The sequence below is a fragment of the Hordeum vulgare genome, chromosome 2H, assembly GCF_904849725.1.
Source record: "Hordeum vulgare subsp. vulgare chromosome 2H, MorexV3_pseudomolecules_assembly, whole genome shotgun sequence".
NCBI lineage: Eukaryota > Viridiplantae > Streptophyta > Magnoliopsida > Poales > Poaceae > Hordeum > Hordeum vulgare.
In genome coordinates, this window is record NC_058519.1 from 603,766,254 (window position 1) to 603,791,224 (window position 24,971).

Consider the following 24,971-nt stretch of genomic DNA (forward strand, 5'->3'; position numbering starts at 1 on the left):
CATTTGATGATTCTGGTGAGGAATTAGCGGTTTCACGCTCGATCCATTTCAAACATGGTGGAATGAATTCAACCTGAGCGGTACTGATCTGTTGAGAAAGCAATGAATCATTTTCCATTCGAAGATCATCATGATAGATTTTCAACTTCTCAAGATCAAGTTTCCTTTGAAGAAATTTATAGGAAAGTTTCTCATGATCATCTAAAAGTGTGCCATAATGATCTTGAAGACTATCGAACCTAAACTGAAAACTTTTTACATCTTCAGTGAGGACTTGAGTACGATTCATTTCATCATTCAACAGATCATCGCTTCTATCTAGCATTTTTTGAAGCTTTTCAATGGCACTTTGTTGCTTAGTGGCAATGTTGGCAAGTTTAGAGGTAACTGGGTTTTTGATAATCATCAGGTTTACAATCACTAGAATCAGAGGATGATATGGTTTAGTGGCAATGTGTGCCATGAAGCAATAGGTTGGAGCAAAGTCATCAGCATTTTCATCAGTGTAGATAGCGTTGTCATTTTCTTCAAGGTTGAATATTGACTTGCTGACAAAGGTGGTAGCCAGTGCAAGACTTGCCACACCAGACTCTGAATCCTCTTCGGAACCTTTCTCTTCATCACATTCCTCAGATTCTTCTTCAGAATCCATGTCCTTGCCAATGGGTGCCCAAGCCTTTCTAAAACTGGTCTTCTTGTGCGATGAGGACTTTGAGGATGAGGACTTTGAAGATTTCTTCTTTTTCTTCGAGTCATCAGAACTTTCATCCTTGTATTTCTTCTTCTTAGATTCCTTTACCTAGCGAGGACAGTCAGCAATGTAGTGACCAGATTTCTTGCATTTGTGGTAGGTTCTTTCCTTGTAATCGTCGGATGAAGATTCTGATTTCCTCATATATCTTCTTGAAGATTTACTGAACTGGCCACGCGTTGTGAACTTCTGGAATTTCCTCACGAGCATAGCAAGTTCCTGTCCGAGTTCCTTAGGGTCACCAATGCTGCAATCTGAGTCTTCTTCTTCAGATGAGGAAATAGCTTAGCCTTCAGCGCACGAGGTCTTGAGTAGATTGGTCCATATATTTCTCTCTTTTCTTCTTGTTGGAATTCATGAGCATTGAGTCTCTTGAGTATATTAGCAGGATTAAGCATTTTGTAGTCTCTTCGTTCTTGAATCATCAGAACCAATATGTCAAATGATGGATCACGAGATCTTAGCAGTTTCTTCACAACTTCATGGTCAGTGATGTCTCTAGCTCTTAGGGCTTGCAGTTCATTTGAGATGTCAGTGAGGCGATCAAAGGTATCTTGGAAGCTTTCATTGTCAAGCCTCTTGAAGCGATTGAAGAGATTGCGAAGAACATTAACACAAGAGTCACACTGTGTTGAGACTCCCTCATTGACTTTGGACAGCCTATACCACATAAGCTTAGCTATGCTCAAGGCACTCACTCTGCCATACTGACCTTTGCTCAGATGCACATAGATGATATTCTTCGCTTGTGAATCAAGTTGCTTGAATTTCTTCACATCAGCGGCACAGACAGTAGCAGCGATGGATGGAATACCATTTTCCACAATATACCAGAGATCATTGTCAATAGCCTGAAGATGCATCTGCATCTTGGTCTTCCAATAGGACATCCCGCAGTAACGTTGATCATACCTGCGGTCGACATAACTAAAACTCCAGGTGGTTAAACCAAAATCACTCAAAACAAGGGAGTACCTTGCTATGATACCAATTGGAAGTGTGTTATATCGACTAGGGGGGTGAATATGCGATATTTAGAATTTCATCGCTGATGAATTCCTTGTGAGGAAAGTCCAAATTGATGAATTAGGTGCAGCGGAAATAGCGCAGGATCAGGAGTGCAAAAACGACTACATGAGAATACACGATGAAGATTACGAGATTCGATTTGCATGGTACGCAGGTACGGAGTACGCAGGTGAAGATTAACTCGAGTGAAGAATTTGAGGTTGAGGAAATTCAGAGAAAGTCTTCAGACAAATTCTTCAAACAACACAGATGAAAGTCTTCAACATACAATTTGAGGAAATGAAAGAGTTAAAGAAATAGAACCCGTAGCTCGATGAAGATAGTTGTTGATGAGCCAGTTCCAACTGTTGTGACAGTTGTACGTCTGGTTCGGAGCGGCTTGTTATTGAAACCAAAGGACACACAGTCCCTGGACACACAGTCCCTACCGTATTCTCCTTGAGCTAAGGACACACAGTCCTCGCCCAAGACTCGTGGTAAGTCTTCAGGGCAGACTTCCAAACCCTCACAAACTCGGTCACCCGGCGATCCACAATTGACTGTTGGATGCTCTAGACCATGACACTTAACCATCGGGAGGATGCACAGTCCTCAAAGGTAACAGGCTTCAGTTCCACACAGGAACAACTTCTTTAGTGATGCTTGATAACCCACAAGTATAGGGGATCGCAACAGTTTTCGAGGGTAGAGTATTCAACCCAAATTTATTGATTCGACTCAAGGGGAAGCCAAAGATAATTCTCAAGTATTGGCAGTTGAGTTGTCAATTCAACCACACCTGAAAGATTTAGTATATGCAGCAAAGTATCAGTAGCAAAGTAGGGTGATAGCAGCAGTAGCAACAGTAACCAGTAGCAGCAGAGTAACAGCAGTAGCAACAGAGTAACAACAACAACAGTGATAGCAGTAGCAGCAAAGTAACGTAGCAAGGACCAGTAGTAAAAGACTCGTAGGCATTGGATCGGTGATGGATGATTATGTCGGATGTGATTCATCATGCAACAGTTATGACATGGAGAGATAAGTAACTAGCTGCCGTTCGTCAATCTAATGTAGGCATGTATTCCGTATGTAGTCATACGTGCTTAGGGAAAATAACTTGCATGACATCTATTGTCCATCCCTCCTGTGGCAGCGGGGTCCTAATGGAAACTACGGGATATTAAGGTTCTCCTTTTAATAAAGAACCGGACCAACGCATTAACACTTGGTGAATACATGAACTCCTCATACTATGGTCATCTCCGGGAGTGGTTCCGGCTATTGTCACTCCGGGGTTGCCGGGTCATAACACATAGTAGGTGACTACAACTTGCAAGATAGGATCAAGAACACACATATATTGGTGACAACATAATAGGTTCAGATCTGAAATCATGGCACTCGGGCCCTAGTGACAAGCATTAAGCATGGCAAAGTAGTAGCAACATCAATCTCAGAACATAGTGGATACTAGGCATCAATCCCCGTCAAAACTAACTCGATTACATGATAGATCTCATCCAACCCATCACCGTCCAACAAGCCTACGATGAGATTACTCACGAACGGTGAAGAGCATCATGGAATTGGCGATGAAGGAAGGTTGATGATGACGATAGCGACGATCTCCCCTCTCCGGAGCCCAGAACGGACTCTAGATGTGCCCTCCAGATGAAGAACAGGAGGTGACGGTGCCTCCGTATCGTAAAACGCGATGAACTCTTCTCCTTGATTTTTTTCCAGGCGAGACGGACTAAATAGAGCTGGATTTGGAGGCGATGGAGCGTCGTGGGCTCCACAAGCCTGCCAGGCGTGGCCAGGGGGCCCGCGCCTGGTGGGCTTGTGGGCTCACGGCTCCACTTCCTCCGCTTATTCTTGCGCCAGTATTTTTCATAAATTCCAGAAAAATTCTCCGTAAATTTTTAGGTCATTCCGAGAACTTTTATTTCTGCGCAAAAACAACACTATGGCAATTCTGCTGAAAACAGCGTTAGCCCGGGTTAGTTCCATTCAAATCATGCAAATTAGAGTCCAAAACAAGGGCAAAAGAGTTCGGAAAAGTAGATACGACGGAGACGTATCAATGATCAATCACTTGGTTTTTGGTTTGGGGTTTGGTATTTGGGGTATTTCCTCACTTGATGATTTTCTTTCGAAGACTCTAAGGAATTTGGATTGTTCTAAATGACAAGTGTCAGTTTCTCTCGGAGCAGCCAACCAACAAGTGGTTGTGGGGGGCGGCTATTTATAGCGTGGGAGCATCCCGACATGATTTGACATAAATGCCCTTAAATAATATGACCGTTGGGTGGATAAGATCGGTGAGGTGGCACGTGTCACGGCAACGGTCGAAACTTTCAACTGTGAAAGTCCTCATGTCTTTCATATTCCTCACTTTGAGGCTTTGGTAGATTTAGGCTTGGGTTGAGCAGCATGAGGAAATTCATTCCGTAGTTTTACCTCGACCCCCTTTAACAGTACATTGTTCCTATGACTCAAGAGTAAAGAAAATGAAACAGAAAGAGTAAAGCTTCACGATTCAATGTCTTCATACTGTTTTCTTCTGGACACACCAAATTCCTCATCTTCAATATCTTCATGAGGAATATCAATTTCTTCCCAATTTCTTCGCGATCAAAGTATTCAAGGAAGGACCAAAGTCTTCACCCGAAGACATTCATTCTTCGGGGTCGATATTCATCGAATAACTCAAACTCCTCAACGACTTATAGAGTATGTGTACACTCACAAACGTATTAGTCCCTTAACCTATAAGTCTTTAAACCACCAAAATCACTAAGGGGCACTAAATGCACTTACATAATCGCACATGGAATTGAAGCGGCACTTTATATGTCTGGTCCTTTTGTGAAACCTTGGTTCCTTGGCTAGAGCAATGGCACCAGTGTTATCACAAAATAGGGTTATTGGATCCAGTGCACTGTGAAGAACTCCAAGATCCGTCATGAACTGTTGCATCGAAACACCTTCCTTTGCTGCTTCCAAATCAGCTATGTACTTCGCTTCACGTGCAGAATCAGCTACCACGCTTTCCATGGAACTGCACCAGCTTACCGCTCCACCATTCAAAAATAAATATCTATCCGGTTTGAGTCTTAGAGTCGTCTCGATATGTGTGTCAAAGCTAGCATCCACGTAACCCTCTACGACGAGCTCTTGACCACCTCCATAAACAAGAAACATCTCCTTAGTCCTTTTCACGTATTTAAGGATATTCTTGAACGATGTACAGTGTTCCACTCCTGGATCACTTAGAAACCTTCCATCCATACTTATGGCAAGACTGACATCTGGTCTTGTGAACTACATCGCATACATGATAGAGTCTATGAGCAAGGCATAGGGTATGACACTCATCTTTTCTATATCCTCTGTAGGTGCTAGGCATTGAGTCTTACTCAACTTCACACCTTGTAGGACACACAAGAACCCCTTCTTGGACTGATCCATTTTGAAGTTCTTCAAAACCTTATCAAGGTATCTGCTTTGTTAAAATCCTATTAAGTGTCTTGTTCTATCTCCATAGATCTTGATGCCTGGTATTTAAGCAGCTTCTCCGAGCTCTTTGATTGAAAAACTCTTGTTCAAATATATCTTCACGCTTTTCAAAAGTTCTATATAGTTTCCAATCAGCAATATATCATCCACATATAATATTAGAAACGCTATTAAAGCTCCCACTCACTTTCTTGTAAATACAAGCTTCTCCATGAACTTGCATAAACCCAAATGATTTGATCACATCATCAAAGTGAAGATTCCAACTCCGAGATGCTTGCACCATGATAACCCACAAGTATAGGGGATCACAACAGTTTTCAAGAGTAGAGTATTCAACCCAAATTTGTTGATTCGACACAAGGGGAAGCCAAAGAATATTCTCAAGTATTAGCAGTTGAGTTGTCAATTCAACCACACCTGAAAGACTTAGTATCTGCAAAAAAGTATCAGTAGCAAAGTAGTGTGATAGCAACAGTAGCAACAGTAACCAGTAGCAATAGTGACAGCAGTAGTGGTAGAGTAACAGTAGCAGCAGTAGTGGCAAAGTAACAGTAGCAGCAGTGACAACAGTAGCGAGAGAGTAACAGTAGCAAGGACCAATAGGAAAAACTCGTAGGCATTGGATCGGTGATGGATGATTATGACGGATGGTATTCATCATGCAACAGTTATAACACGGAGAGATATGTAACTAGCTCCAGTTCGTCAATGTAATGTAAGCATGTATTCCGTATATAGTCATACGTGCTTAGGGAAAAGAACTTGCATGACATCTATTGTCCATCCCTCCCGTGGCAGCGGGGTCCTAATGGAAACTACAGGATATTAAGGTTCTCCTTTTAATAGAGAACCGGACCAACGCATTAACACTTAGTGAATACATGGACTCCTCATACTATGGTCATCTCCGGGACTGGTTCCGGCTATTGTCACTCCGGGGTTGCCGGGTCATAACACATAGTAGGTGACTACAACTTGCAAGATAGGATCAAGAACACACATATATTGGCGACAACATAATAGGTTCAGATCTGAAATCATGGCACTCGGGCTCTAGTGACAAGCATTAAGCATGGCAAAGTAGTAGCAACATCAATCTCAGAACATGGTGGTTACTAGGGATCAATTCCCGTCAAAACTAACTCGATTACATGATAGATCTCATCCAACCCATCACCGTCCAACAAGTCTACGATAAGTTTACTCACGAACGGTGAAGAGCATCATGGAATTGGCGATGAACGAAGGTTGGTGATGACGATGGCGACGATCTCCCCTCTACGGAGCCCAGTACGGACTCCAGATCTGCCCTCCAGAGGAAGAACAAGAGGTGGCGGCGCCTCCGTATCGTAAAACGCGATGAGCTCTTCTCCTTGATTTTTTTCCGGACGGATGGGACTAAATAGAGCTGGAATTGGAGGCAGTGGATCTCCGTGGGCCCCACAAGCCTGCTAGGCGCGACCAGGAGGGGGGGGGGGCTGGTGGGCTTGTGGGCGCCATGCTCCACTTTTTCGGTTGATTCTTGCGCCAGTATTTTTTATATGTTCCACAAAAAATCCTCGTAAATTTCCATGTCATTCCGAGAATTTTATTTCTGCGCAAAAACAACACCATGGTAATTATGCTGAAAACAACGTTTGTCCGGGTTAGTTCCATTCAAATCGTGCAAATTAAAGTCCAAAACAAGGGCAAAAGAGTTTGGAAAAGTAGATACGACGGAGACGTATCAACTCCCCCAAAGCTTAAAGCCTTGCTTGCCCTCAAGCAATTCAGTTGACAAGCTGAAAGAGACAAAAGAAAAACTTTTACAAACTCTGTTTGATCTTGTTGTTGCAACTATTTCTAACTCATATCCAGATTTTCAGCAAGATCACAAGCTAACCACATAAACAATGACATTTAGGTCTCAAGAGGAACTCATATAAATGGCATAATCAACTAGCGAGCAATAATGATAAGTTTCAAACGTCAACACTTCAATCAAAACAATCATGAAGCAGTACGAACGGATGGTATCTCGCTAGCTCTTTCTGAGACCGCAAAACGTAAATGCAGAGCACCTTCAAAGACCAAGGGCTGAGTGAACATTGTAATTCATGGCAAAGAAGATCCAGTCATAGTCATACTCAACATCAGTCAAAAGCAAAGCATAAAAAATGACGGAGGTGCTCTCTAATTGGTGCTTTTATAAGAAGAGGATGACTCAACGGAAACATAAATAGATAGGCCCTTTGCAGAGGGAAGCATTGATTTGCAGAGGTGCCAGAGCTCAAGCTTAGAAAATAGAGATAATAATTTAGGGTGGCATGCTTTCATTGTCAACGCAATGACCAATAGTTTTCACCATCTTCCATGCTACACATACTATAGGCGGTTCCCAAACAGAAAAGTAAAGTTTTGACTCCCCTACCACCGATTAATCACACTCCACGACTACCCGAATACTCGGGTGCCGTCCATACCAACAACAATCCAGGGGGAGTTTTGTTTGCAATTATTTTTTCGATTTGGGCATGGAACTGGGCATTCCAATTACCAGCCCCTTTCTCGTGAATGATAGTGAATAAACACGTATCGAGGATAACACGCCTAGCATGGTTCGGACATGCAAAACTGATTATTTCTTGAAGGTTTAGAGAGTGGCACATGCAAATTTACTTGGAACGACAGATAGATACCGCATATAGGTAGGTATGGTGGACTCATATGGAACAACCTTGGGTTTATGGAAGTGGATGCACAAGTAGTATTCCCGCTTAGTACAAGTGAAGGCTAGCAAAAGACTGGGAAGCGACCAACTAGAGAGCGACAACAGTCATCAAAATGCAATGAGATTAACTAACATTGAGTGCAAGCATGAGTAGGACACAAATCACCATGAACATGAATATCATAGAGGCTATGTTGATTTTGTTTCAACTACATGCGTGAACATGTGCCAAGTCAAGCCACTCGAATCATTCAAAGGAGGATACCATCCTATCATACTACATCATAGTCATCTCAAAATTCATGTTGGCATCCAAGCTAATTAAGCATGGCATCAAAAACTATGATCTCTAAGTTGTCATTGCAAACATGTTTCTCTCACAACAAAGCTGAATCAGGAACGATGAGCTAGTCATATTTACAAAAACAAAATAGATCGAGTTCATACCAGCTTTTCCATGCTCAGTCACTTCATCATATATCGTCATTATTGCCTTTCACTTGCACGACCGAATGATGTGAACAATAATAAGAGTGCTCGTGCATGGGACTAAGCTGGAATCTGCAAGCAAACACAAAGGAGAAGACAGAGTAATATGGCTCTTTAACAGATAAACAGATCTGCATCCGAGAGCCACTAAACATTGTAACCATGGTCTTCTACGTTGACCCAAAGAAAAAAAACTATTTACACGGGAAAGCTCCCAACAAGCAAAAGAAGAACGAGAAATATTTTTGGGTTTTCTCAAACTAGACAAACACATGAGAAGAAAAATGAGAAAAATAAATAAACTAGCATGGATGATACAGTGGCAAAGTGTGAACATCGACTATCAAAGTGAAAGTGTAAGCAAGAATATAAAGTCAGTGAGAAACACGTACTCCCCCAAGATTAGGCTTTTGGCCTAAGTTGGTCTACTCCCAAGGAGGGAAATAACCGTCTCCGGGGTACTCCGGAGTGTACTGAGGGTGCCACTGTTGTGTGAGCTCCTCTGGCTCCCACTGATAAACTAGCGTCTGGTACTCGACTGGTAGCTCGGGCACGGGCGCGTGTGGTGGTGCTATGCCCCAATATGCGTAGATGTGTGTGGGCATAATAATGTACCTGCCTAGATGAAGATTGAACAAAGAAGGAGCACGCAAGGTAATAGTCTCACGAGTACCCTGACTAAATACCAGGTTATAAATCATCCTCTTATTTATATCTTTATCAAGAAAGTCATGGTGAACCATGCTATCATCATCTAGATATCTCTCAGGAAGAAGAATATCTTCTTCCTCGTGCAGTCTAATAGGTATCTCAAAATGTCTGGCAAGACGAGTAGCATAGATACCTCCATAAACAACGCCTTTTGAACGGTTCATGTTCAACCGTTGAGATACTATAGCGCCCAAGCTATAAGTTTTATCATTATAAAAGGCTTCACGCAAAACTGCAAGATCTGGGGAGCTAAGGGCCCGAACTTTCCCACGACCAATCAAACATTTTCCCACGAATAATGAGAAGTACCGAAGCACGGGAAAATGTATGCTAGGAGCTCTAGCGCAAGACACTCCTCTCTCCTCTCCTACATCAATAGTATCTATGAAAGCCTCCAAGTCCCGTGGACGAGGTTCATGAATATCCCCAACATAAGGTAATTTGCAAACATTGCAAAAATCCTGAAGTGACATGCGCTGGGGGATATCATATAATTTGAACTCAACCATAGGAGGACTCTTACTTGGATAGAAGTTAAAGCTTTGCACGAAAATATTAGTGATGAGGAGATATTGCGGACACTTAACTTCAACGAAGGCGGTAAGGCCTGCGTTCTCCACCAAGTAGTAAAAGTCCTCATAAAGTTCGGCGGCACGTAGGAACACATCGCTTGGCCACTCGCACGCTTGAACTTCTGCAACTCGGGGGACCGGATACTTGGGTTTCTTCTTCTCATTTCCATCATCCTTCGGGTCACGGCTTGAATAGCCTCTTAAGAACCTCCTCATCTTTTCCTTTTTCTATCTCTAAAAATTTCTGAAATTTTTAGTGATTCTAAGGAAAAGTAAACAATGCTCAAAGAAACTCATAGCAACTATTCCGACAAGTGCCTAGAGGCCATATCACGCAACAAAACTACTTGGGACCAGCTAAAATTAGCATGCAAAGCTCAAGAACAGGGTCACCAAGGCAGCAAAAATACACAACGAATAAGGCACTAGAGCAAAAACGAATTGGACCAATGGATGAGTCACATACCAAGGAGCAATTTCCCAAAATAGTTTGGTGAATGGGGCTTTGCACAAGGAGATCGGAAATCGCAGCAATAAGAGCAAGAACACGGGTTTGAGCTGCGAAACGATTTTTTCTGGAGGTAGGAGAAGGAGATGGGAGCTGGAATAAGTGGAGGTGGGACACGTGGGCCCCACAAGCCTGGTAGGCGCGGCGAGGGGGGTGCCCGCGCCTCCAGGGCTTGTGGCCCACTGGTTGAGCCCCCTGACTAGCTCCCCGTCTCAGAATTTTTCAAAAATTCCAGAAAAAGTCATACTTGATTTTCACGGCATTCGGAGAACTTTTATTTTTGGGGTACTTTTCTACGGGACGCTAAAAGCAGAAAACAGGGAAAACTAAAGCTAAATCTATCATTTTTCTTCTAAGCAACCGAAGGTGAAAGCTTGGAACAGAGGTTTGTGACTGCTCGATTCATCCATCTCATGGTCATCGATAGAAATCCGTCAATGAGGTTGATCAAGTCTCCTTGACAAACCTTTTCGAATCGCAAAAGAAAACGGAGAATTTTCGAATAGTCACTAGGTTACCTCAATGGGGATGTGCATATCCCCAACAAGCAAATCATACTTCATCTTGACAGTAGGTATAAGGCATTCAAAGCTCCCAATAAGAACACATGAAGTTTTTTTCAATAGCATTGATGCAATGTACTCGATATTGTTTCTTCGGAAAGTGCACCTTATGCTCATTACCATTGACATGGAAAGTGACATTGCCTTTGTTGCAATCAATAACAACCCCTGCAATGTTTAGAAATGGTCTTCCAAAGATGACCGCCATGGCATCATCCTCGCGAATATCCAGGATAACAAAGTATGTTAAGATAGTAACATTCGCAACCACAACAGGCACATCCTCGCAAATGCCGATAGGGAAAGTAGTTGATTTTTCGGCCATTTGCAGAGAGATTTCAATGGGTGTCAACTTGTCCAATTCAAGTCTACGATAAAGAGATAGAGGCATAACACTAACACTGGCTCCAAGGTCGCATAAAGCAGTTCTAACGTAGTTGCCTTTAATGGAGCAAGGTATAGTGGGCACTCCGGGATCACCTAGTTTCTTAGGAGTTCCACCCTTGAAGGTATAATTAGCGAGAATGGTGGAAATCTCAACCTCACGTATCCTCCTCTTATTAGTAACAATATCCTTCATGTACTTAGCATACGGAGACATTTTGAGCATATCTGTCAAACGCATTTGGAGAAAGACAGGACTAATCATTTCAACAAATCTCTCAAAATCCTCATCATCCTTTTTCTTGGATGGTTTGGGAGGAAAGGGCATGGGTTTCTGAACCCATGGTTCCCTTTCTTTACCGTGCTTCCTAGCAGTGAAGTCGTTCTTATCGTATCTCTTATTCTTAGGATGTGGGTTATCAAGATCAACTGGTTCAATCTCCACATCCTTATCATTGCTAGGTTGAGCATCAACATGAACATCACTATCGATATTATCATTAGGCTCATGTTCATCACCAGATTGCGTTTCAGCATCAGAAACAGAGACATCGTTTGGACTCTTGGGTGTAACAGCATCAGGGTTGCTAACATGCAAGTTCCTATCATCTTTCTTCTTCTTCCTAGGATGACTAGGTGCATCAGTGCTAACTCCTTGAGAATCTTGTTCAATTCTCTTAGGATGACCCTCACGATACAAAGGTTCCTGGTTCATTCTACCGCCTCTAGTGACGACTCTAACAGAATTGTCATTCAACTCATTGAGCAAGTCATTTTGAGCCTTAAGTACTTGTTCTGCCTGAGTAGTAACCATAGAGGCATGTTTACTCAGGAGCTTAAGATCATTGACATTTCTATCAACACAAGCACTTAAATGACTAAGCATACGAGCATTCTGTTCCAATTGTCTACTAACATAAACATTGAGACTCTGTTGTTTGGCAACAAAGTTATCAAATTCGTCGAGGCATAAGCTAGCAGGTTTATCAAAAGGCATATCACTCTCATTGAATCTACAAAGAGAATTTACCTCTACTACCTGTATCGGGTTATCAAGACCATGGATCTCTTTGATAGGTGGTAGATTTTTGACATCTTTAGATTTAATGCCTTTCTCTTTCATAGATTTCTTAGCTTCTTTCATATCTTCAGGACTGAGGAATAGGATACCTCTTTTCTTAGGAGTTGGCTTCGGAGGTGGTTCGGGAATAGTCCAAGCATTCTCATTGCACAAGATATTATTCAATAGGATCTCAGATTGTTCCACAGTTTGTTCCCTAAAAACACAACCAGCACAACTATCTAGGTGGTCTCTAGAAGCATCGGTTAGTCCATTATAGAAGATATCAAGTATTTCATTCTTCTGAAGAGGGTGATCAGGCAAAGCATTCGGTAGCTGGACGAGCCTCCCCCAAGCTTGTGGGAGACTCTCTTCTTCAACTTGCACAAAGTTGTATATTTCCTGCAAGGCAGCTTGCTTCTTATGGGCAGGGAAATATTTTTCAGAGAAGTAGTAGATCATATCCTGGGGGCGATGCACACAACCAAGAGCAAGTGAAGTGAACCAAGTCTTAGCATCATCCTTTAGCGAGAAAGGAAACAACTTAAGGATATAGTAGTAGCGGATCTTTTCCTCACTCGTGAATAGGGTGGCTATATCGTGCAGTTTGGTAAGATGTGCTACAACCGTTTCAGACTCATAACTGTGAAAAGGATCAGATTCGACGAGAGTGATTAACTCAGGGTCGACAGAGAATTCAAAATCCTTATCGGTCCCAAAAATAGGCGAAATAGCAAACTTCGGGTCGTATTTCATCCTAGTGTTCAAAGATTTTTCTTTCCACTTGCGCAGTAATTTCTCAACATCATAGCTATACTTACAGGCAAGAAAGTCCTCAGCTATCTCTCCCTCCATAACATAACCCTCAGGCATATCAGGCAGTTCATATCTAGAAGAGCTAGTTCTAACAGGCGAAATAGCAGTTTCTACTTCAATAATCTCAGCAGTTTCAGAAGTATCATCACATCTAGCAGCAACTCTAGCAATTTGTGCATCAAGGAATGCACCTAGTGGCAAAGCAGTATCAAGCAAAGCATCATCACAAGCATCATGGACAACAGAAGTAGCATCATCAATCACAGGCGACACATCAAAATTTCTAGTAGGAGGTGGTGTCGCAAACTTACTCATAACTGAAGGTGAATCAAGTGCAGAGCTAGATGGCAATTCCTTACCTGTCCTCGTAGTTGAGGGCAACAGTTTAGTTCTTGGATCTTTCGGATTCCTCATAATGATCAGCAGACGTAAATCCCAAGTGACTCAGAGCATAGAGCTATGCCTCCCCGGCAACGGCGCCAGATAAAGGTCTTGATAACCCACAAGTATAGGGGATCGCAACAGTTTTCGAGGGTAGAGTATTCAACCCAAATTTGTTGATTCGATAGAAGGGGAAGCCAAAGAATATTCTCAAGTATTAGCAGTTGAGTTGTCAATTCAACCACACCTCAAAGACTTATTATCTGTAGAAAAGTATCAGTAGCAAAGTAGTGTGATAGCAACAGTAGCAACAGTAACCAGTAGCAACAATGACAGCAGTAGCGGCAGAGTAACAGTAGCATCAGTGACAGCAGTAGTGTCAAAGTAACAGTAGAAGCAGTGACAACAGTAGCGACAGAGTAACAGTAGCAAGGACCAGCAGGAAAAACTCGTAGGCATTGGATCGGTAGTGGATGATTATGTCGGATGGTATTCATCATGCAACAGTTATAACACGGAGAGATATGTAACTAGCTCCAGTTCGTCAATGTAATGTAGGCAAGTATTCCGTATGTAGTCATACGTGCTTAGGGAAAAGAACTTGCATGACATCTATTGTCCATCCCTCCCGTGGCAGCGGGGTCCTAATGGAAACTACGGGATATTAAGGTTATCCTTTTAATAGAGAACCGGACCAACGCATTAACACTTAGTGAATACATGGACTCCTCATACTATGGTCATCTCCGGGAGTGGTTCCGGCTATTGTCACTCTGGGATTGCCGGGTCATAACACATAGTAGGTGACTACAACTTGCAAGATAGGATCAAGAACACACATATATTGGCAACAACATAAGAGGTTCAGATCTGAAATCATGGCACTCGGGCCCTAGTGATGTTTGTTGTGTATCCCCTGCAATGGCGCCAGAAACAGGTGTGTCGACAGCGCCAGGAATCCTTCAGCTGCGGCTACGCCTTAAGGGACTTCCCAGGCAAGTATGCAAAGGATTTCCCCCGTGGCCTTGGAGCCTTGCGTTGGTGTTCCGTTGAAGCGGAAAGGGTGATGTAGCACAGTGACGGTAAGTATTTCCCTCAGTTTGAGAACCAAGGTAGCAATCCGGTGGAGGAGTATCTCAAGATCCTGCACAAACATAAAAGCTTGCACCCAACGCTATGAAGGGGTTGTCAATCCCTTATAGATTTTTTGCCAAGTGAGAACTAAAAGCAACAAAGTAACAAAGCAAAGTAAAAACGGAGGTGTAAACGATGGATGTGAATAGACCCAGGGGCCGTAGTGTTTACTAGTGGCTTCTCTCATGAAAGCAAGTAGACGGTGGGTGAACAAATTACTGTCGAGCAATTGATAGAACCGCGCAAAGTCGTGACGATATCTATGCAATGATTATTTCTATAGGCATCACGTCCAAAACAAGTAGACCAATACTTTCTGCATCTACTACTATTACTCCACACGTCGACCACTATCCAACATGCATCTAGTGTATTAAGTCCATAAGAAGGGACTAACGCCTTAAGCAAGATGACATGATGTAGAGTGATAATCTCAAACCAATGCTAAAACCCCCATCTTTTTACCCTTGATGGCAACTACTTGATGTGTGCCTTGCTGCCCCTACTGTCACTGGGAAAGGTCACCACATGGCAGAACCAAAAACCAAGCACTTCTCCCATTGTAAGAATCATAGATCTAGTTGGCCAAACAAAACCCAAGACTCGGAGAGATTTACAAGGATATAAAATCATGCATATAAGAAATCAGCAAAGACTCAAATATATATCATAGATAATCTGATCACAAATCCACAATTCATCGGATCTCGACAAACACACTGCCAAAGAAGATTACATCAGATAGATCTCCATGAACATCATGGAGAACTTTGTATTGAAGATCCAAGAGAGAGAAGAAGCCATCTAGCTACTAACTATGGAACCGTAGGTCTGAAGTGAACTACTCACGAGTCATTGGAGGGGCGATGATGATGATGAAGAAGGCCCCCCAACTCCAAAGTCCCCTCCGGCAGGGCGCCGGGAAGGGTCTCCAGATGAGATCTCACAGAAACAGAAGCTTGCGGCGGCGGAAAAGTATTTTCGAGGCTCCCCTGATTTTTTGTGGAATATCTGAGAATTTATAGGCCAAAGACCTAGGTAAGGGGCAGCCAGGGAGGCCACAAGCCTGCCCACCGCCGCCTCCCCCTGGTGGCGGAGTGTGGGCTTGTAGGCTCCCTGGAGCCCACCTGGCCTGGCCCAAAGGCCCCCTGGTCTTCTTCCGTTCGGGAAAAAATCATTTTAGGGTTTTTCTTCTGTTTGGACTCCGTTCCAAAATCAGATCTGAAAAGAGTCAAAAACACGAAAAAAAACAGGAACTGGCACTTGGCACTAAATTAATAAGTTAGTCCCAAAAAAGATAAAAAAGGTACACAAAATAACCAAAGAAGACAAGATAACAACGTGAAACCATCAAAAATTATAGATACGTTTGAGACGTATCAAGCATCCCCAAGCTTAACTCCTGCTCGTCCTCGAGTAAGGAAGTGATAAGAATGAATTTTTGATGCTTTCATGCTACCTAGCATAAGTGTCATTTGTAATTCCTCTTATGTGACGTGAATGGTCAGATCCATTAGATTCAAAACAATAGTTTGCTATTGACGTGGAAACAGTAATAATTCAAGCAAACTAGCAAAGTAATCATGAACTTTCAAAATAACAAGGCCAAAAGAAAGTTATCCCTACAAAAGCATATAGTCTGGCTATGCTCTATCATCATTGCACAACGAATTTAAATCATGCACAACCCCGGTATTGGCGAAGTAATTGTTTCACACCTTTACTTTCTCAAACCTTTTCAACTCTCACGCAATACATGAGCGTGAGCCATGGTTATAGCACTATAGATGGTGTGGAATATAGTGGAGGTTGCGAGACAAAAAAGGAGAAGATAGTCACATTAACTAGGCATATCAATGAGCTGTGGAGATGCTCATCAATAGATATCAATGTGAATTAGTAGGGATTGCCATACAAATGATGCACTAGGGCTACGAGTATGTGAAAGCTCTTAAAGAAAACTAGTGGGTGTGCATCCAACTTGCTTGCTCACGAAGACCTAAGGCAATTTTGAGGAAGCCTATCATTGGAATACACAAGCCAAGTTATATAATGAAAATTTCCCACTAGCTATATGGTGGTGACAAAACGAGAGACTCTCAATCATGAAGATCATGGTGCTTAATATGCACAAGTGTGGAAAAAGTGGTAGCATTGTCCCTTCTCTCTTTTTCTCTCATTATTTTATTTTGGTGGGATCTTTGGCCTCTTTTTTTTATGGTGGGCTTCTTTGGCCTCTTTTATTTCCTCACATGGGACAATGCTCCATTAATGATGATCATCACACTTTCAAATCAAAACTTAGAGCAACTATGACTCTATATGGAATGCCGTCGGTAGTGTACCGTGGCAATGATCTAGCATGGCATAGACATCAATGGAAACATTATGCTAGCTATCTTACGATCATGCAATGGCAATGTAGACGTGGTGGCACATGTCATGGTGATAGTTGCATGGCAATATATCTCGGAATGACTATGAAAAAGCCATAGTAGGTAGGTATGGTGGCTGTTTTGAGGGAGGCTAATGGTGGGTTTTGTGCACCGAGGAAAGTTGCACGGCACTAAGAAGATAGTGATGGTGGAAGGTGAAAGTGCATCTAAACCATGGACTCAACATTAGTCATGAAGAACTCATATACTTGTTGCAAAACTTTTATTAGTAATCGAAACAAAGCATTCAACGCATACTCCTAGGGGAAGGGTTGGTAGGTATAAACCATCGCGCGATCCCGACCGCCACGCAAAGGATGACAATCAATATACTAATCATGCTCAGATTTCATCACATAGCGGTTCACCATACGTGCATGCTACGGGAATCACTGACTTCAACACAAGTATTTCTAGATCCACAACACCTTACTAGCATGACTTCAATATTACCATAACCACAACTCAAAACTAATTGAGATGAATCAAACTTCTCTAACTATTCAATGCACATGAAGGTGGAAGTTTCCGTATCCCTTTGGATAACTACCCCTTTTCAGACTACTTTCAAAGCATAGATCAACTACCAAGCCACGCACCGCTGTGCTCTAAAGATATAAGTGAATTACATAGCGCAAACGTATCTAGCTCAAAAGATATAAGTGAAGCACATGTGAGCTGAATTGTCTACCAAAAGATATAAGTAAAGCTCGACAAAATCACGGTGTGTGCATGTCTCTCTCTCTAGGTGTGCAGCAAGGATGATTGTGACACAACAAAAATAAAAGACTCCTCCGATACAAGACGCTCCAAGCAAAAACTCATAACATGTGGTGAATAATAATATAGCCCCAAGTAACGTTACCGATGGATTGAAGACGAGAGAGGGGATGCCTTCCCGGGGCATCCCCAAGCTTAGGCTTTTACGGCATCCTTGAATCTCTTGGGGTGCCTTGGGCATCCCCAAGCTTGAGCTCTTGCCACTCTTTATCTCTTTGTCCATAAGAACTTCACCCAAAACTTGAAAACTTCACAACACGAAACTTCAACAGAAACTCGTGATAACCACCACTTCCTTAGGTACTGTAGCAAACTTAAATTCTACTTGTGCTGATGTTGGGTTACTGTACTTTCAATCTTCCATGGCTAATACCCCCCCGATACTATCCATAGTTTCATCAAAATAAGAAACCAACACAACAAAAAACAGAATCTGTTAACAGCAGACCAGTCTGTAGCAATCTGTATATTTCGTATACCTCTGGTACTTCAAAAATTCTGAAACATTACGACAGTCTGAATAATTTGCGTGGCAATCAGAAGCAAAAATAATAAACTCAGAAGCTCTTACAGAAAAAAATGAAAATTCTTTTCGTGAGCAGAAAGTTTCTGTCTTTTCCAGCATGACCAAACGATCATCCCCAAGACTAATCATAACGGTTTTGCTTGGGACAAACGCAAAAAGAAACACAAAAAACACAATCATAACAGAATTATGAAAGTGTGGAAAACACAAACAGAAAGAAAAAGGATAGATTTGTTGGGTTGCCTCCCAACAAGCGCTTTTGTTTAACGCCCTTAGCTAGGCGAAAGGTGATGAAATCACGTATAGTCATCTTTGGTGCTCAAACCATAGGTAGCGTGATCATTTATCATCTTAAGATTTTCATCTTTATTAGATGACTCACCACTAGCTTTAGGAACGAAAACAGGCTTGACGGTCTTTTTGAGAGTAAGATTTGGAGTATTTTGCACAGCGGCAAAAGCAGAACCCAAGTTGGTTATGACATCTTCTAATTTGCCAAGTCTAGAAGAATCATTAACTATAAGTTCCTTCTCCTTTAAATTTTTCAAAAAGTTTCCCACTTTGGATCCATACTGAGTAATTTGATTGTGGATCTTTCTATCCAAACCCTCAATAAGTTCAACTGTGGCAATTTTGTTTTCAATAGCGTCAAGCCTTTGCATCACGTGTTCCAAGGTCAAGATAGTTCCATTAACCATGAGTGGGGGTGAGCCTACCAAATTAATGATAGCTCTATAGGAGTCAACAGTATGGCTCCCCAAAAAGTTCCCGCCTACGATGGTATCAAGGATATACCTATTCCAAGGAGAAATTCCAACATAGAAACTGCGAAGGAGGACGAGAGTGGATTGCTTACGAGTAGATCTAATTTGAGCATTGCAAATCCTGTACCAAGCGTCCTTCAAATTTTCTTCCTCATTCTGCCTGAAATTGAGAACTCCATTTTCAGGGGTGTCGTATGGAGTGGTGGGTCTAGCCATTGATGGACTATCTCACGCACAAACGAGCAGGAAGAGAGAATGAAACGGGCAAAAGAAAACGGCGAAGGAGAAAGGCAAATGAAAACGGCAAATGTGAAGTGGGGGAGAGGAAAACGAGAGGCAATTGGCAACAAAAGTAAATGCAAGAGAAGAGTTTGTGAGACCTACTTGGATAGATCTTGACTTCTCCTCCCCGGCAACGGCGCCAGAAATACTTCTGATGTTTGCTGTGTATCCCCTGCAGTGGCGCCAGAAACAGATGTGTCGACAGCACCAGGAATCCTTCAGCTGCGGCTACGCCTTAAGGGACTTCCTAGGCAAGTATGCAAAGGAATTCCCCTGTGGCCTTGGAGCCTTGCGTTGGTGTTCCCTTGAAGCGGAAAGGGTGATGTAGCACAGTGACGGTAAGTATTTCCCTCAGTTTGAGAACCAAGGTAGCAATCCGGTGGAGGAGTATCTCAAGAACCTGCACAAACACAAAAGCTTGCACCCAACGCTATGAAGGGGTTGTCAATCCCTTATAGATTGTTTGCCAAGTGAGAACTGAAAGCAACAAAGTAACAAAGCAAAGTAAAAAATAGAGGTGTAAACGATGGATGTCAATAGATCCGGGGGCCGTAGTGTTTACTAGTGGCTTCTCTCATGAAAGCAAGTAGACCGTGGGTGAACAAATTACTGTCGAGCAATTGATAGAACCGCGCAAAGCCGTGATGATATCTATGCAATGATTATTTCTATAGGCATCACGTCCAAAACAAGTAGACCGATACTTTCTGCATCTACTACTATTACTCCACACGTCGACCGCTATCCAGCATGCATCTAGTGTATTAAGTCCATAAGAATGGAGTAACGCCTTAAGCAAGATGACATGATGTAGAGGGATAATCTCAAACCAATGATAAAAACCCCATTTTTTTACCCTTGATGGCAACTACTTGATGTGTACCTTGCTGCCCCTACTGTCACTGGGAAAGGTCACCACATGGCAAAACCCAAAACCAAGCACTTCTCCCATTGCAAGAGTCATACATCTAGTTTGCCAAACAAAACCCAAGACTCGAAGAGACTTACAAGGATATCAAATCATGCATATAATAAATCAGCAAAGACTCAAATATATATCATAGATAATCTGACCACAAATCCACTATTCATTGGATCTCGACAAACACACCGCGAAAGAAGATTACATCGGATAGATCTCCATGAAGATCATGGAGAACTTTGTATTGAAGATCCAAGAGAGAGAAGAAGCCATCTAGCTACTAACTACGGACCCGTAGGTCTGAAGTGAACTACTCACGGGTCATTGGAGGGGCGATGATGATAATGATGAAGCCCTCCAACTCCAAAGTCCCCTCCGGCAAGGCGCCGGGAAGGGTCTCCAGATGAGATCTCGCAGAAACGGAAGCTTGCGGCGGCGGAAAATTATTTTCGAGGCTCCTCTGATTTTTTGTGGAATATTTGGGAATTTATGGGCCAAAGACCTAGGTTAGGGGGCGGCCAGGGAGGCCACAAGCCTGCCCACCGCCGCCTCCCCTGGTGGCGGAGTGGGGGCTTGTGGGCTCTCTGGAGCCCACCTGGCCTGGCCCAAAGGCCCCCTGGTCTTCTTCCGTTCGGGAAAAAATCATTTCTGAAAATAGTCTAAAACACGGAAAAAACAGGAACTGGCACTTGCCACTGAATTAATAAGTTAGTCCCAAAAAAGATATAAAAGGTACATAAAACAACCAAAGAAGACAAGATAACAGCGTGAAACCATCAAAAATTATAGATACGTTTGAGACGTATCACCTAGTGACAAGCATTAAGCATGGCAAAGTAGTAGCAACTTCAATCTCAGAACATAGTGGATACTAGGGATCAATCCCCATCAAAACTAACTCGATTACATGATAGATCTCATCCAACCCATCACCGTCCAACGAGCCTACGATGAGATTACTCACGAACGGTGAAGAGCATCATGGAATTGGCGATGAAGGAAGGTTGGTGATGACGATGGCAACGATCTCCCCTCTCCGTAGCCCAGAACGGACTCCAGATCTGCCTTCCAGAGGAAGAACAGGAGGTGGCGGCGCCTCCGTATCGTAAAACACGATGAACTCTTCTCCTTTATTTTTTCCCGGACGAAAGGGACTAAATAGAGCTGGAATTGGAGGCGGTGGAGCTTTGTGGGCCCCACAAGCCTGCTAGGCGCGGCCAGGGAGGCCGCGCTTGGTGGGCTTGTGGATTCCATGCTCCACTTCTTCGGTTGATTCTTGCGCTAGTATTTTTTATATATTCCACAAAAATCCTCGTAAATTTCCAAGTCATTCCGAGAACCTTTATTTCTGCGCAAAAACAACCATGGCAATTCTACTGAAAACAACATTAGTCTGGGTTAGTTCCATTCAAATCATGCAAATTAGAGTCCAAAACAAGGGCAAAAGAGTTTGGAAAAGTAGATACGACGGAGATGTATCACATCAGTCCATAAATGGATCGCTAGAGCTTGCATACTTTGTCAACATTTTCGGGATCAACAAAACCTTCCGGTTGCAACATATACAACTCTTCCTTAAGCATACCATTAAGGAACATCGTTTTGACGTCCATGTGCCAGATTTAATAATGAAAAAATGCAGCTATTGCTAACATGATCCTGACGGACTTAAGCATCTATACGGGTGAGAAAGTCTCATTGTAGTAAACTCTTTGAACTTTTGAAACCCCCTTTGCAACAACTTGAGCTTTATAGACGGTGAAATTACCGTCCACGCCCATCTTCCTCTTAAACATCCATTTGTTCTGAATAGCCTTTTGACCATTAGGTAATAATTCCAAAGTTCACAGTTTGTTTTCATACATCGATCCTATCTCGGAGTTCATGGCATGTATCCATTTGTCGGAATCCGGGCCCACCATCGCTTCTTCATAGCTCGTAGGCTCATTTTTGTCCAACTACATGGCCTCTATGACAGGATTACCGTACCACTCAGGAGTAGTACATGTCCTTGTCGACCTATGAGGTTCGGAAGTAACTCGATATGAAGCTTCGTGATCACCATCATTAGCTTCCTCTTCAACTGATGTATGCGCCACACGAATATCTTCATGCGCCGTGATACTCTCTGGTTGAACTGACGGTTCAATAACCTCATCAAGTTCCACCATCCTCCCACTCAATTCTTTCGAGAGAAACTTTTTCTCGAGAAAGGACCAGTTCTTAGCAAAAACACTTTGCCTTCAGATCTGAGGTAGAAGGTTTACCCAACTATTTCCTTTGGGTATCCTATGAAGACACACGTATCCGCTTTGGGTTCTGGCTTATTAGGCTGAAGCCTTTTGACATAAGCATCACAACCCCAAACTTTAAGAAACGACAGCTTAGGTTTCTTGCCAACCATAACTCATCTGATGTTGTCTCAACGGATTTAGTGGAGCCCTATTTAAAGTGAATCTAACTTTCTCTAATGCATAAACCCAAAATGATAGTGGCAAAACGATAAGAGACATCACGGAACGCATCATATCCAATAAGGCACGATTACGACTTTCGGGTACACTATTACGCTGTGGTGCTCCAGGTGGCATGAGATGTCAAGCAATTCCACACTGTCTTAAGTGTATGCCAAACCAAGAACTCAAATATTCTCCTCCTTGATCAGATCACAGGAACTTAATCTTCTTGCTATGATGATTCTCAACTTCACTCTAAAATTGCTTGAACTTCTAAATGTTTCATACCTGTGCTTCATCAAGTAAATATATCCATATCTACTCAAATCATCGGTGAAGGTGAGAAAGTAATGATATCCATCGCGCACCTCAACACTCATTGGACCGCACACATCAGTATGTATGATATCCAACAAGTCACTTGCCCATTCCATTGTACTGGAAAACAAGGTTTTCGTCATCTTGTCCATGAGGCATGGTTTGCATGTATCAAGTGATTCAAAATCAACTGACTCCAAAAGTCCATCAGCATGGAGCTTTTCAGGCGTTTTACACCAATATGAACTCAGCGACACTGCCATAAGAAAGTGGCACTATCATTATTAACTCTACATCTTTCGGCATTAATGTTATAAATATGTGTATCATCACTATCGACATTCGACAAGAATAAACCATTCACATTGGCTGCATGACCATAAATGATATTACTCATATAAATAGAACAATAATTATTCCTAATTTAAATAAGTAACCGTCTCGCATTAACAAGATGCAGATATAATGTTCATGCTCAACGGAGGCACCAAATAACAATTATTTAGGTTCATAACTAATCTCGATGGTAATCGAAGAGCGAGCGTGCCAACCACGATCACATCAACCTTGCAACCATTTCCCACGTGCATCGTCACTTCGTCCTTTACCAGCCTCCGTTTATTCAGTAGTTCCTACTTCGAGTTACAAATATGAGCAACCGAACATGTATCAAATACCCAGGCACTACTATGAGAGCTAGTAAGGTACACATCAATAACATGTATATGAAATATACCTTTGTTGATGTTGCCATCCTTCTCATCGGTCAGATACTTGGGGCAATTCCGGTTCCAGTGGCCAGTTCCCTTGCAATAGAAGCAATCACTCTCAGGCTTGGGTCCTGCCTTGGTTCTCTTCATGGGAGCTACAACTAGCTTGCCGTTCTTCTTGAAGTTACCCTTTTTCCCTTGCCGCTTTTGAAACTAGTGGTTTTATTCACCATCAACACTTGATGCTCCTTCTTGATTTCTACTTTCGCGACTTTCATCATCACGAATAGCTTGGAAATGTACTTATTCATCCCATTCATATTATAGTTAAGCACCAAGATCTTGTAGCTAGGTGGCAATGACTAGAGAACTCTGTCAGTGACCGTCTTGGGCAGAAGATCAACTCCTAGCTAAGTCAAACGGTTGTAGTACCCAGACATTCTGAGTATGTGCTCACTAACAGATCCGTTCTCCTCCATCTTGCACGCAAAGAGTTTATCGGAGGTCTCGTACCTATCGATCCGGGCATTTTCTCGAAAAGCAAAGTTCAACTCCTCTAACATCTCATATGCTCCATGGCGTTCAAAACGCCTATGAAGTCCACATTCTAAGCCGTACAAAATGGCGCACTGAACTATCGAGTTGTTATCAGCACACACCTAGCAAACGTTCACAACATCCACATGCGACACCGGAGGGGGTGACGCACCAAGCGGCGCATCAAGAACATAAGCCTTTTGCGAAGCCGTGAGGATAATCCTCAGATTAAGGACCTAGTCCGCAAAGTCACTCCCATCATCTTTCAACTTAGCTTTCTCTACAACATAATTTGTAGAGACAACTTAGACTATGTTCGTGATAATGAGTTCAATTAATCATATTACTTAAGAACTCCCACTCAAATCATATTACTTAATCATATTAGTTCGAGTGTAACATTATCTAAATTTACCAACCCAAGTCCGATCATCACATGAGATGAGGTCGTTTCAATGGTAAACATCTCCATGTTGATCATATCTACTATATGACTCATGTTCAACGTTTCGGTCTCTTGTGTTCCGAGGCCATGTCTATACATGCTAGGCTCGTCAAGTTTAACCCAAGTGTTGTGCAAATGCAAAACTGGCTTACACCCATTGTATGCGAACATAGAGTCTATCACA